Source organism: Suncus etruscus, chromosome X (assembly GCF_024139225.1).
Source record: "Suncus etruscus isolate mSunEtr1 chromosome X, mSunEtr1.pri.cur, whole genome shotgun sequence".
Classification (NCBI taxonomy): domain Eukaryota; kingdom Metazoa; phylum Chordata; class Mammalia; order Eulipotyphla; family Soricidae; genus Suncus; species Suncus etruscus.
In genome coordinates, this window is record NC_064868.1 from 115,755,102 (window position 1) to 115,769,588 (window position 14,487).

General features: G+C 37.7%; 1 non-coding gene across 1 annotated transcript; it reads left to right on the forward strand.

Moving 5' to 3' along the window:
- Nucleotides 1-13,909: 13,909 nt before the first annotated feature.
- On the forward strand, nt 13,910-14,073 carry LOC126000005 (U1 spliceosomal RNA). Its single transcript, XR_007492411.1, has one exon. It is a non-coding gene; the product is annotated as a U1 spliceosomal RNA (small nuclear RNA).
- The last annotated feature ends 414 nt before the right edge of the window (nt 14,074-14,487 follow it).

Sequence of the window (14,487 nt, forward strand, 5' to 3'; positions counted from 1 at the left end):
ATAATTCCCAGAGATGAGGGCCAGAAGGACCAGCTCAAGAGATGAAGCTCACCACAAAGATAACTATGTTAGTGAGTGAAGGATATACAATGCCTGTCTTGAATACAGGCGGGAGGTGGGGATGGAAGAGTTGGGGGCATTGGTGATGGGAAGGTTGCATGGTGAAGGAGGTATTTTTGTTATGACTGAAGCCCAACTACAATTATGTTTGTAAACAAGGTGTTTAAATAAAGTAATTAAAATAAATAAATAAAATACCCCCCTCGAAAAAAAGAGGCAAGGGTGACTGGGGAGAATGAAGACACAGGAGAGTCTGGGAAGGAAAAGTTAAGGAACAGAACAGGCAGGAGAATCTGGGATACTGGCAAGGTAGAGATGTCAAGAAATTAGATGTTGGAGCCAGAGTGGTGGCACAGAGCGATAAGGTGTCTGCCTTGCCAGAGCTAGCCTAGGACAGACCGCGGTTTGATCCTTCAGCGTCCCATATGGTCCCCCAAACCAGGAGTGATTTCTGAGCCGGAAGTAACCCCTGAGCATCACTGGGTGAGCTCCCCCCAAAAAGAAAGTAATCAGGTGTTGGGGAGTTTGAAGAGTCAGGAAAGTCTAGGGATAAGGGAGAGACTCTTGATTTTGGGAAGACTAGAGCAGTAGTATAGAGGCCAGTGAGGCAGAATATTACAGATGTTGGGGTATTTGAGGTAATCTCAGAGTATGAAGAGGAGGAAATACCCTGCCTTTTCTCTAAGGCCAGGGGCACAGAGAGAAGCCTACAAGATATGGGGGGGTCATAATTCATGGCACTGCTGCCCATGCCAAGGATCTGAGGTCACAGACAGTAGTGGTAGCAGTAGGGATATGCACTGCATATGCATATGCAAGGCATATGCACTGGTGTTGGTAGTAGCAGTGTTGGAGAGTGTAATCATGAGATCACAGTTGTCAGCAGTGGTAATAGACAGGTGGAAGGAGACTTAGACATCTGGCACGCTGAGGACAGGATAAAGAATAATTTTGTGTAACATGTTAGAAGCCAGCAACATCTCCAAGGCTGAAGTCTCCTTTATGTTTCTTGATCTGGAATATGCTGCTACACATATACTACAAAGACCACATTCTTTTGGGTTCTCCCAGAGGTCACAGCTTGGTGTGATCCCAACACCCTTGGCACCAGCACAACTACTCCCTGCCCCTGCTGATTGTGCCCTGCAAGTTCCTGGTCCAGGAGACTGTCTACTGCAGCACCATTATGCTGAGTTCGAAATTCTTAATGGCTAGAATATGGCCATTATGGTTACAGTATCCTACTAGGGACTCTGAATACAATAACATCAATTCTTCCCAGGGTGAGTATGAGATACACATTAGAAGTAGGTAGGTAAACAGGTGACCCAAAGGGCTGGATAGGCTCCCTCCACATGACACAGCCATGGCACAACTGATATACTTTTCCTAAACATACTGGGTGAAGGGACCGGTCTTCTACACAATCAAGATTGAATGTGTCCCCAATAGCAGCCAAGTTCCATAAAAAATATTTCCCCTGTAGTTCATAAAGGTTGTTCCTACTATCTTTAGGACTAAGCTAAGAAATTTCTTAGCTGAATGCACTGAATTAGCAGTGAATTTTAGGAATCCCCAGAGGATAGAATGATGGTGATAGCTGTAAGAAAATGGGAGAACCATGTAGAAAATAATAAGCAAATTCTATGTTTTGTTTCTGATTTAGAATTTTATTTTTATTTTTTGGCCATGCCTGGTGATGCTCAGGGGTTACTCCTGGCTATGTGCTCAGAAATCGCTCCTGGCTTGGGGGACCATATGGGACGCCAGGGTTTTGAACCACAGTCTGTCCTAGGCTATCACAGGCAAGGCAGATGCCTTACCACTTGTGCCATCACTCTGACACCATGAGTCAGGATTTTTTAATGCCATATATCTTAGAAAGTGGATGTCAAAGGGTAAAATGACTAAATATTAGGAGGGAAAGCTGACAACCAAGGCTTATTGGTCATGAAATAAGATTGTTTTCTGTGAATGCCTGGTCCCTAATTCTGTATTATTCTTTCCCACAGAAACAACTAATTTTCAGATGAAAAAAAATGAATGAAAAGGTCATTGATGCTAAAACTAAAGAAGAATATAAAGGAGAAGAAGAAGCAGAGAACCATATACAAATGAAGAACAATAATGTGTATAAATAGAAGTAGAACTAGATGAAGATGATGAAGATGCAGTATATATAGAACATTAAGATGAATACAATAATGATGATAATTATGATAAACAATAAAAAGGAGAATGAGAAAGAGAAAAAGCAAAAGCAGAAGAATAAGCAGGAGCTAAAGAGGAAAAGGACAATGGGAAGGATGAGGAAAACCAGCAAGAACAAAAGAAAAATTTAATCCAGGAAAAAATGAGCCCTGAGAATCCAGGTATGGATCCTGAGAATTAGTTCTGAATTTATATCTTTGAAAATGATCCAGAAATTCCTGGTCTTTACCTTTTATTTACAGCTCTAGTTATTTTTACTTCTCTCAGTAAATTAAGATCAAATTTGTTTTAAAGGTGTGTAAATGTAATTTAAGTTACTTTGGATTATAAGAGAATACTCATGTGTCAAGTAATAATCATGTGTCTAGTAACATAAGATATAGTACATACTGTCATGTCGTCATGGCCACTCATTTGTTCTTGTGAGGTCTCTTGTCCCCACTCTGAATGATTATGAATATTACTTTCGGTAAGTGGATCAATGTCTTAGGTTAAGAGGCCTTTAGAAAACAGTTACTGTATTTGCCAGTGTATAAGACGACTGGGCGTATAAGACGACCCCCTAATTTTGCAGTTAAAACATAGGTTTAGGCTTATATTCACTGTATCAGACAGAACGTTCCTGTGCCGCAACTGTATGTACCACAGCGAGCCAATCACAACAAGCAAAGGTTCAAAGATTATACTGTAATAGACTTCCTCTCTGACTCTGGCCAATCTGAGCAGGCTTTTGACAGTGTAGATTCGGGTCCAGAACACTGTCTAATTTGCATGCATAAAAACCTGCTTGGATTAGCTGAGTTAGAGAGGCGGTCTGAGCAGCCTTGCAGTGATTGGTGCAGGATCGAGTTGGAAAATTCGTTTTGTGGCAATATTCAGACACTTTTCATTTAGCAGCATATTGAAACATTTTTTGGGATATACTCAGCATATAAAACGACCCCCGATTTTTGGTTGCCTTTTTTTTGTTTCAAAAGTCGTCTTATACACCAGAAAATATTGTAATTAAAAGCAGCAGCTAAAGTGAATAGGCTAGGCAATGGGTGGATCTTCATTTTTCACCACAAAAATTTAGTCTCTTCTGATTTACCAAGGAGAAAATGCTCTTCAGTACAAGATACTTATAAATGGCAAAATGTAAATAATTTCAAGTAGGGGGCTGGAGAGATAGCATGGAGGTAAGGTGTTTGCCTTGCATGCAGAAGGATGGTCGTTCGAATCCCGGCCTCCTATATGGTCCCCTGAGCCTGTCAGGAGCGATTTCTGAGTGTAGAGCCAGGAGTAACCCGAGTGCTGCCAGGTGTGACCCAAAAACCAAAAATCAAAAAAAAAAAAGAATTTCAAGTAGGACCAGAGTTAGTGTTTAAAATGTAAACATTTCTTTGGTTGAAGTGTTTTATGTTTTATGGGCTGCCACAAGAATAGAGTCGTTGTATGACTACAGTTTAGTCAACTGGTAAATATACCTTAAGGTTTGACTTGGACAGTTTTTTGTGCATTGCCATAGTTGTACATTTCATAACAGCCTCTTTCCTTACATTAGATATGGAAATATGAGGGCAAGGAATAGGTAAGGAAGTGTCATTGATGGTATGAGTATAAAGTTTTCACTTGAAGAGATATATGTCAAACCCAGAATAAACTTCCAAGGGAAAAATACTACGGTGAAAGGCAACATGAACACAAGGTGGTTATGATCATATGACTGACACCATCAACCACACATTACCTCAACTAAATTGATGAGTTTGAGGTTACAAAAGTGGCAACTGGTCTGTTTTCTAGTCAGTGAATACATACAATAAATTTACAAATGATATTTTCCTTGATTTTATTTATATATATATAGTTATTAGTGCTAGATAATACTGTACAATTGTTAATTTTTCTCATTTAATTTCTTCTTCCTGTAATTGGAAGACCTGCAAATAAGATGGGCCAAGAGAAAACAACCTGTTCCTCACTGTTTTTAAGTTTTTTCAGAAGTTGATAGAGATCTTAACACTGGAACTCTCCAAAGTTCATCCTCCAATAACCAATATCTAATATTATATTGCCATTTTTAGAAGTTTGCTTTAAAGTAAAGTGCAAACAAATTTTATTTAGTGATTCAACTAAAATCACTCCAAAACTACACTTTTTTGTCTGACTCATTTTATTCACTGGCAGGTATCTTTTGGTAAGCCTGGTCAGTTATTGTATCGCAGCCCACCTCCAACTAAATAAATGTTTCAGTTTAAACTATTTTGAAAGGAAAGAGAGTGGTGGAGGCCAAACCACTGAAGCTGCACTGTCCACTATTAATCATTAGTCATGGTTAACCACAAGCACCTGAAACATGACTGGACTGACCTAAGATGTGCTCTAGGTATAAAAATGCCATCTAGTTTACTAGTAACTTTTATTCTGATCACATATTGAAATTATTGAAAATAACAGAATTACTTTTTTACTTACATTTTACTATTTTAATGTGACAATTAGAAGCCTTGGAATGATCCATATCTTGCATTGCATGTATACTGAGGGCAATGCACTAAAATAATATTTTACAATTTGGGGGCCTATGACTGATAGGCTTCCACGGGACATATCTAGGGGTCACAGGTGAACAGCATATTCCCAGAAGACCATTGCATCAGACTAGGGATTCAACTGATAAAATGAGAGTCATAGAAAGGAAATGAAGTAGGAAGGGATCTGTGATTGGAAAAAGTTTAAGAAAGACTGCCCCAAAGCATCAATGTGGGGGAGACTTTATGGAAGGGCAGCATGCCTGGAAGTAAGATGGTGCTGCTGAATGTGCAGAGACATGATTTATTTGAAGGAATGGTTCTCAAAATTGGTCCTAGTAAGGCCATTGGCATCACAGGGGGAGCTCATTCTATGCCCAAGATCCTACTGAGTCAGAAACTGAGGTAATACCTTAAATTTTAATAAGTCCTCTTGAGTTTGATGCAGCTAATGCCTTAGAAGCACTGGTTTAGATCTGGAGGGATGGGGAAACAGATTCAGCTATGATGAGATCAGCCTTGTTCACCAGCTTGCAGGTAAAGTTTAAAAGAAGACAATGGTGTGGCTTACAGACTGGAGCAAACAGGTAACTGACAGAGGGTCTAGGTTTGGAAAGCAGCAGGAGGAAAAAGCAAATTGGGTGGGAAAGATCATTCTGGAAGGACACAAACTGTAACCAGGGCCCTTCAGAGACAGGCTTGGGTCCTGCTTAGATTGCCACTCTAGCAGGGCAGATTTTCACAGACACTGAATGTAGCCCCTAAAAGGAGGCACCTTGTAGGCCAAAGTCCCCCAACCTAAGTATGGGGAGAGATAGAGGAGCGCCTATTAGAGCAAACATCAGGCATGTCTAAACAGAATCCACAATCTGTGCTTTCTCAGGTTACAAAGATCACATCTGCAGACACGATATGCTGCATGTACACCTGACCTTCTTGTAAGCAGGTAAATTGTGCTTACCTTATTAGCTGAACAACAGTTTAAAGATCACTTACCCCTTTGTAATTAATGACTTGGCTCACTGAAGTTCTTTCCAGAGGGTTTGATTGGACACCATGCACCTGCCTTCTGCCTCATCACTCCATGTGCAGCCTTTGCTCTGGGACCTGGTCATAAACTCATTTAAACACAGACCAACAAAATTTTGATACCAAGCATTTGATGTCTGGAAAACATAAAGGTAAAATATGTTGTTTATAAATATATATGCACTAAAATGTGCATGTCTCAGAGGCAAATATTGAAGCTTATGGAAAAATGTATGTTAAAGAAATAAGCATGCATGTAGGATGGTAGCTATCTCTTAGGTGGGCAGGTTCTGAGATGGGGAAGGATACTGGTCTGGGGTAGGTCAGGCTCCTTTTATGAAGCACTGATGCCATCTCTCATAGTCTGTGGGTACATCTTATATAATCTCACTCATATATGTAACATGCATATATTTCCCATACACAGCTGAACAGTATGTAAAGATATTGTGCATCTTTCTTTGCCAAAGCTCTAGGCACTAAAATTAAGCCTAATTTGAGATGCAGTTAATGGCTGTTGAAGTAAACTCAACACTCCCACAAAACTCTTTTGGTCACCAGTGCTGATTTCAAAATTTATTAAGACACATAACTAATACTTCAAACCACATGGTGAAACAGAATGTAAATCACTCTTCACTGTCATTATTGAAACTGAAATTAAGTCCCACTTAATGGGAGGGGCAGGTCCTCAATCTGCTTCTGAGTCATCATTACTTATAGTAATATAACTAATATTCAGGACAACCGTACAAGTTTCTTTGTTTTCGGTGCAGTCATGAAAGTCCTCTGTTATTAAGTTTTAAAATGATCTACTTTGGTCCTTTTCTAACCTCTCTCCAGGGAAGGAATAGACCTACCCATATGAATAAAGTGCATGTACCTACTAGTCTATACATGGGGAAACTGAAGCTTGTGAGTATGCTGCCTGGGGCCTGCAATCCATAGATACCTTTCCACATCTGGGTTGCTAGATTTACCGATTCCTACTTCTAACAAATCAACCAACAACTTAAACTTTGTCCAGATTAGCGGGTCCACTGGGTATTGCCGCACCTACTCAGCTGCTTCTGAATCCCCAACTTTCTGTCAGTTCCCACTTTTAAGTTGGTGTGACAGCAGTTTTACTTGATCCAGGTGAAAGAACCCACACATTTCTACCCCAGTAATGGGTGACATCTCATACTTGGGCATGAATGGCACTCATAAACCCATCTGTCATTGGCTGTAAGCCCAAATGACCTTGTACCCCTTTTCTTTGAGCCCACATAATGTTTTTCACCCCTGGATGCTCCAGGAACTTTGTAAGATAACTACCTTATTCCTATTTCCATACTTCAGTAAATAAAGAAAATTGTATGGTAAGAAACAATTGTCTTAAATATCAAATGGAATATATGTAAAATCACAACAACATAGAGATAGTCTTGTATTACACACACAGTCACAAAATCACAATTTAGAAACAGCAAAAATTTGCTGTTAGAGGCCCAGCAGGGAAAGTAAATAGCAACACTGAGCTGAATTCCTCAGATAATTACTAGGGGGTGAACTACAAAGTTTTCTGCTCAGATTATAGCAGAAACAATGGGGAATTTGCATAGAAGCCCAACAAACTTAATGAAAAAAACATAATAGGCCAGAAGAATCTACCAGTCCCAGTCAGTTCTGTAAATTCTGAGATAATGATTCTAGAGATATTAATAGGATAATATTTATAGAAATATTGAGAGACATAAGTTGATACAGCACAGAAGTCTGAGAGTGGTAATGAGAAGTGACAGAAATGAAGACTACAAAGGTAAAATTAACAGCAGGACACATAGAAATTAATCTGGAAAAAAGAGAGGGAAGAAAAGAAAAAAATCTTAAAGCAGTAAAAGAAAAGAAAAACATTAAATATAAAGTAAAGAACAAAAATGTACAACCTATCTCCTTTGTAAAATGTTGCATGCAAGAAAAGATTGGAATGACATCAAACCAAATTGTATTCAACCTAAAGAATATAATTAGAGACAAAATGGATACTTATTTATAAAAGGAACAAAATACAAAGAAGTCCTATATCTAATCAACAAATACACACCAAATGTTGAATCAGCAAAGTTTGTAAGGCATTTGCTCAAAAACCTAGATTAACATATGACTGGACATAAAATAGTATTGAAAGAGTTTTTTTAAATACCACACTCATTACTGAATAGAACCATTGGACAGAATATCAGTAAACACAAGAGTAATAAATGAGAAAATAAAAGAACTGGGACTAAATGATTTATACAGAGCTTTTAATACTCAAAATAATGAATACATGTTCTTTTCTAGTAAATAGGAAATAATTGCTAGGATAGACAGAAATCCAACTTACATAAATCCACAAACATAAGAATTATATCATGGAGCCAGAGCAGAAGCACAGAGGTAGGGCATTGGCTTTGCACGCATCTGACCCAGGATGGACATAGGATCGATCCCCAGCATCCCATATGGTCCTCCTAGTAAGGAGCGATTTCTGAGCGCAGAGCCAGGAGTAACTTCTGAGTGCCACTGGGTGTGGCCCAAAAACCAAAAGCAAACAAACAAACAAAAAGAGAATCATATCAAGCATGAGACCACAATATCACATAGATAGAAATTGACCATAACGTATGATGTGGAGCAATTCTAACACCAAGAAACTTAATAACAGTTGGATCAAAGAGAAAATTAAAAGAAAGAAAAAGATTCTTTGAGGCCAATGATAACAAAGAAACAAAATTACCTAGTTAGGCCTAAATTAGAAAATAAAAGATAAAACTAACAACCTAACTACACACCTTGAATATCTGGATAACTATTAACAAGGGAATAACACTATAACTAATACCAGAGCAGAAATCAAATACATATAGAAACAAAGAAAGCAATAAAATGAATTGATGAAACTAGAATCTAGTTCTTTGAAAGAATAAACAAGATAAGCAATCCATTGGCAAGATTCTCAAGGAAAAAAGAGAAAGTTCTCAAATAATTCGGATAGAAAATTTAAAGAGGAGAAATTACAATACAATACCCTGAAACATAAGAGCTTATTATTTATGCTAGATAATCTAAGATAAATGAACACATTCCTAGTAATATGTAATCCCCAAAAACTGAATGAGGAAAAGGTGGAAAGCCTTAGCCGTAGGAATGGAAACTGAAATGGTAACTAAGAATATTTTGAAGAATAAAAATCACGGCCCAGGTAGACTTACAGGTAGGTGAGTTTTATCAAATCTTCAGAGAAGACTTACTAACACAGATCCTTAAATTGTTCCAAAATATTGAAAAAAATAGGAATCCTTCCAAACACATTGTACAAAACTACCAATCCACTGATACCCAAAGCTGAAAGAGATGCTACCAAATTTTTTTCAACCCAATTTTCTTAACTTTTATGCAAAAATGCTCTACATAATCTCAGCAAACCAAAACCAATAGCAAATCTCTTCCCAAAAATGTCATCCCAGGGATGCAAGGATGGTTCAATATATATGCAACTTAATTAACATTATTTACCACATTAATAAAAATAAAGATTAAAATCACATGATCCTATTAAATGATGCAGTGAAAGCTTTTGACAAGATCCAATGCCCATTTATAATACAAAACCCTCTGTAAATTAGGGGTGGAAGGACAGTTACAGCTATCTATAAAAAGCCATGGCCAATATTAGTCTTTTGGGGGGCACACCTAGCTCTGCTCAGCGTCTGCTCTTAGGATTCACCCTGGCAGGATCAGGGTCCATATGGGATGCTGGAGATCAAACCCAGGTCAACGTGTCCAAGGCAAATGTTGTGCCCACTGTGGTATTACTCCAGCCCCAGATAGTATTATTCTTAATGATGAAAAATTTAATGATTTAATGTGTTGCTGAGATCAAGCAAAAAGCATGGATGTTATTTGTGTCTACTATTATTAAAAATGTATTAGAAGATCTAGCAACAATAGGCAAAGAAAAGGAAATAAAAGGAATACAAATTGGTAAAGAGAAAGTCAAATTATCCTAATTTGCAGATGACATTCTGATGTAAATTGTAGACCCTCAAGAGCCCCAAATAAAGTTCCTAGAAACAATAAATAAATATAACATAACAGTTGGCTACAAAGTCAATACCCAATAATTGGTTCCATTCCTTTATAAAAATAATGATTTATAGGAATCAAAAGAACAATATCATTTAAAATAGTGTCTCAACAGAAGGGAGTCAAGGAGGAAAGAAGATTTTTGAAAGGATGGCTAAGGAAGACCCTCTTGTTATTTCTGAGATGATGTGACTAGGAAGAAGGAGTTCTCATACAAAAACACAAGCAGACTATCCAGTAACTGGTAAAAATGGTACAACTGCCTGGAGAAAAAACTCATTTCAGAAAAAGGCTGAACCATGGAACAAAGAAGAGAAATATGGATCCATGAAATGGATGGAAGGATTCCATAGAACATTGTGGAAATGAAATACATTGTATTTTGGGTGGTTCTTTTTCCTAAGTCCATGGAGACCTGGAGAGTTCTTAGCAAAGGGCATATAACCAGACTTACATTATCTTTTAAAGTTCTTTTTCCTGCCACACTAGGACTGTGTTGTTATGTTATATTCTCCAGAGGACAATCATGTGGATAAAAAATAGGGAGGGGAATAGACTGGAGACTTCTTTAGTACACAAAAGACTTGCTGAGGTATAAGACCTGTAACAATGAGAATTTTTAAGGCCAGAACATTTCATATGATTTACTGAAAACTCTCCATTTGAATTCAATTGTGACTATTTAACCCAAATCATAAGAACCTCTAAATACATATCACCTTCAAACATAATACTTTAAGTTTAAGTTTGCAGTTCACTTTTAGAAATGAGTATCTTTTGGGCATAAAAACACTTCAAAAATAGTGTCAAAATATCAGAAAACTAGGAATCAAATTAACAAAAGATGTAAGAGAACTATAGCATGGAAACTTTAAAAACACTTAAGAAAATGTCTTGAAGAAAATGTTAGGAAATAGAAAACATTGCATGTTTGTGGATTAGAAGAAAGAATATCAAAATGATCATCCTATATAAACTACTATATAGATTCAATGTCATCCCATCCAAAGTCAGATAATTTTCTTCAAGGACTTGGAATAGTCAATTACAAAGATTGTATGGAATCATAAAAGACTTTAAATTGCCAAAAAGGATTGCCACCAAACACCATTGCAAAGGGCTGCAGCCTGACCATCAGCTGTGGCTTTGGAGACTAGTCCTGCCAAGAAGTTTCTGCGGGAGCTGCATGAATGGAGTTGAGCTGGCAATGACCAAGGAGGGTGGAGTGAGAGGAGCCCAGTCATTTTGCTTCATTTTGCAGCCGTGCTCATCTTCTAGCCAATGAACTCCACCATAATACATAGAAAAAAAACACAACAAGCATGACACTGGGGAGTCAACACCATGCATAGAGAATGAATATGATAGCTCTGATAACCCAGATAAGGATAAATATGGAGGATGTTCATAGAACTCAAATAAAGCATAGAACAGGTCTGAAAACCTCAGTAGAGGAAATGCAAACATCACTGGAAAGCCTCTCCAACAGAGTAACAGCAGCTGAAGACTGAATCAGTGAGCTGAAAGATAAGATGCATAACAACTCCATACAACAGAAGAAATAGAAAAAGAGCCTTAAAGCAAATGATCATGCAATGAAAAATACTCAAAAAATGTGAGCAGATGAAAATAGAAGTCTTTGATAAACTCAAGAACATAAGAATCAGTGGAGTCCCAGACACCCAGGAAGAAAATTCCCAGGAAGAATCAACAGTCAAGGACACCATTGCAGAGAAACTTCCAGAGCTAAATTCTGCATGCAACCAAATCCTACATGCCTAAAGAGTACCATGACAATTATCTTTCTTAATCTCAATGTACTAAATGCACCAGTTAAGAGACAAAGAGTGGCAAAATGGATCAAAAAGCTTAATCCAACATTCTGCTGCCTAGAAGAAACACATCTGAATAGTCAGAACAAACATGGACTAAAAATCAAAGGTTAGAGGAAAATCATTCAAGCAAACAACTCCTTTAAAAAAGTTGTAGTGGCCAGATTAATCTCACCAAAGACAGTGGTGAATGTAGCTAGAGTAGAGAAGGGTCTACTTGGACAATGATATAACTGATTGCTGTGGACAACTCTTGGCGCTAAAAGTGGAGAAACTAATAGGCAAGGCACCCCTCCATCAACAACAGTGCAAACTACAGTGTCATAAGGAAAGAGAGAGAGAGAAATAGAGAAGCAATTTTCCTTCTCTAGAACAAGGCAGGGGTAGAGGGTTGGTGGGTGGGAGGGAAATGGGAGACATCAGTGACAGTGATGAAAAGGATGCACTGGTGAAGGACAGAGCACACTGTAAAAACTGAACCCCACAATGAACAATTTTGTAATTCCAGTGCTTAAATAAAATAATTTAAAAATAAAATTAAATCTTCGATCAAAAGGCATAGAGTAGCAGATTGGATTAGGAAACAAAACACACCCATTTGCTGCTTATAGGAAACAGATTTCAAATCTCAGGATATACAGACTCACATTAAAAGGATGGAAAACATTATACAAGTTACTGGAAAACTAGCCAGGTGAAGTTGATTTCCACGCTGATTTCCCTCGGCCTTTTGGAGCAAAAGCTTATTCACATCCTTCCGCCTACATTCTGCCAGCATCTAAGCCTCAGTTCTGTCATCTATGCAGGCCCATCTTCATGTACCAGACTCTGACTTGCTAGTTCTCCTGGTAACATTTATTTCTATACTGGTAGTCCTGGGGCCTTTCCATGAACAAAGGTAGGATCCCCTTCAACCCAGATTACAACTGCCTCAATACCTAATTGCTATCATTACTGCAGGCTCACAACCTAGATATTCTATTTTTGTTTTTTAAATCTTTTTCCAGGTTATATTGATCTCTTAGATGACAACTCTGGGGCCTTTTGGAAACTGGAAGTGGATTCCATTCACTTCCATATATATCTGAGAAGTCTCCAAGAGAGACCTCTGCTAACTCTGCAGTTCCAGATCCATACTTCATACCATGGGTAGTTTCGAAGTCAAGTTCCCATTATGACCATCTACCTCATACTCTTGAACATTCTACCTGAATCCACAGGTTCACACTAGAGACACAATATGCAACCAAAATAACCACACTGGGCTTTTGTGACCTACCTCTAATTCTGCCTTCCTAATGAAAATTACTAATGAAACCCTAATGAAAATTATAAGCCATAAGTGTTGGTCAGAAATCAATAGAGGGAAAATAGACTGATTTGTTGAATAGTATCCATGATCTCTTCTTAAATAATCAAGAATTTAAATTTCCACCCATAACACATATAACTCATTATAAGAGCAAAAAAAACAAAGGAATTCAGCAGCTCTAACAGATGTTGATGGAAGCCCAGCCAAGTCTTCGAGTTTATAACCTTCTTAGCACTAGGATACAGAGATAGTACATAGGGTAGGTTTCTAGTCTTACATGAGGTCAACCTAGGTTCAAATCCCTAGCACCACATATGGTCCCCAAGACTGATGCCTGAACTCAAGGCCAGGAGTAAGCTTGAGCACTATCAGGTATACCCCCCTCAAAATAAGAAATTTTCAACACTGCTTGAGTATGACCCCAGGACAATAGTCTCCATAATAAATGAAATGATGAAAACATAGGATGAGTAAAGGATGCAAAACATTGAAGAGTCCATTCAATTAGAATTAAAACGGTTAAGAAATATAGTAGTGAATCAAAGTAACAGCAGAACTGAACTAAAAATCAAATCAATGTTTGAAGAGAACATACAAAATGTCAACCAAAACGTCAATGCAATAGAAAGGTGATTTTTTTAATGGAAAAAATACAAGCTCTAGAGTAGACAATAGCAAAAGTAATAACCTTCTACTCATAGATATACCTGTAGGAGAGGGAAAGATAAAGAAAGGACTGCTGATAGAAAAGATAATAGCCATGAACTACCCCAGTCACAGAAAGGAAGCATAAGTATAGATTCAGTAAATCTAAAGAGCACCAAAGAAAATAAACTTAAGCAATACTTACTTGGAATGAAAGAAATCATGACTATGAAGATGGTTTTCCCAGGACAAGGGCTTATCTTTTGCACTCCAGATGTGCTAACTCCACTTATTTCCCCCAAATGTAGAAAATTGGACTGCATAATTGTGGTAGTGGGTGCTGAATTTATGCTTTCCCCTAAGAAAAAGAAAAGAAACTCAAATGTAAAACCAAGATAAATTGTAATTAAAATGGAAAGAACCAAAGAGAGACTGATTCCTGAAACGGGCAAAAGAGACATAAAACTTCAAATACTAGGGGAACAACATAAAATTCACTATAGATCTCTCCCTATGGGCAACAAGGGAATGAAATTGTATCCAAACAATGTAAGAAAGAAAACCTTAAATCTGGACTGCCTTATCCTGCTAGGCTTTCATTCAGATTTGAGGGAAGCATTTCAGAGAAACAGGAACTGAAGAAATGTGCTGCACTGAAACATAACTCTAAGAAGAATACTGACTTTCCTATAAATGTTCTTCCTAAACCAAAGATATCTCAAAGGACTATTGAATATATTCTAAATATGGAAGTTCAGGATTAATATTCCTGCAC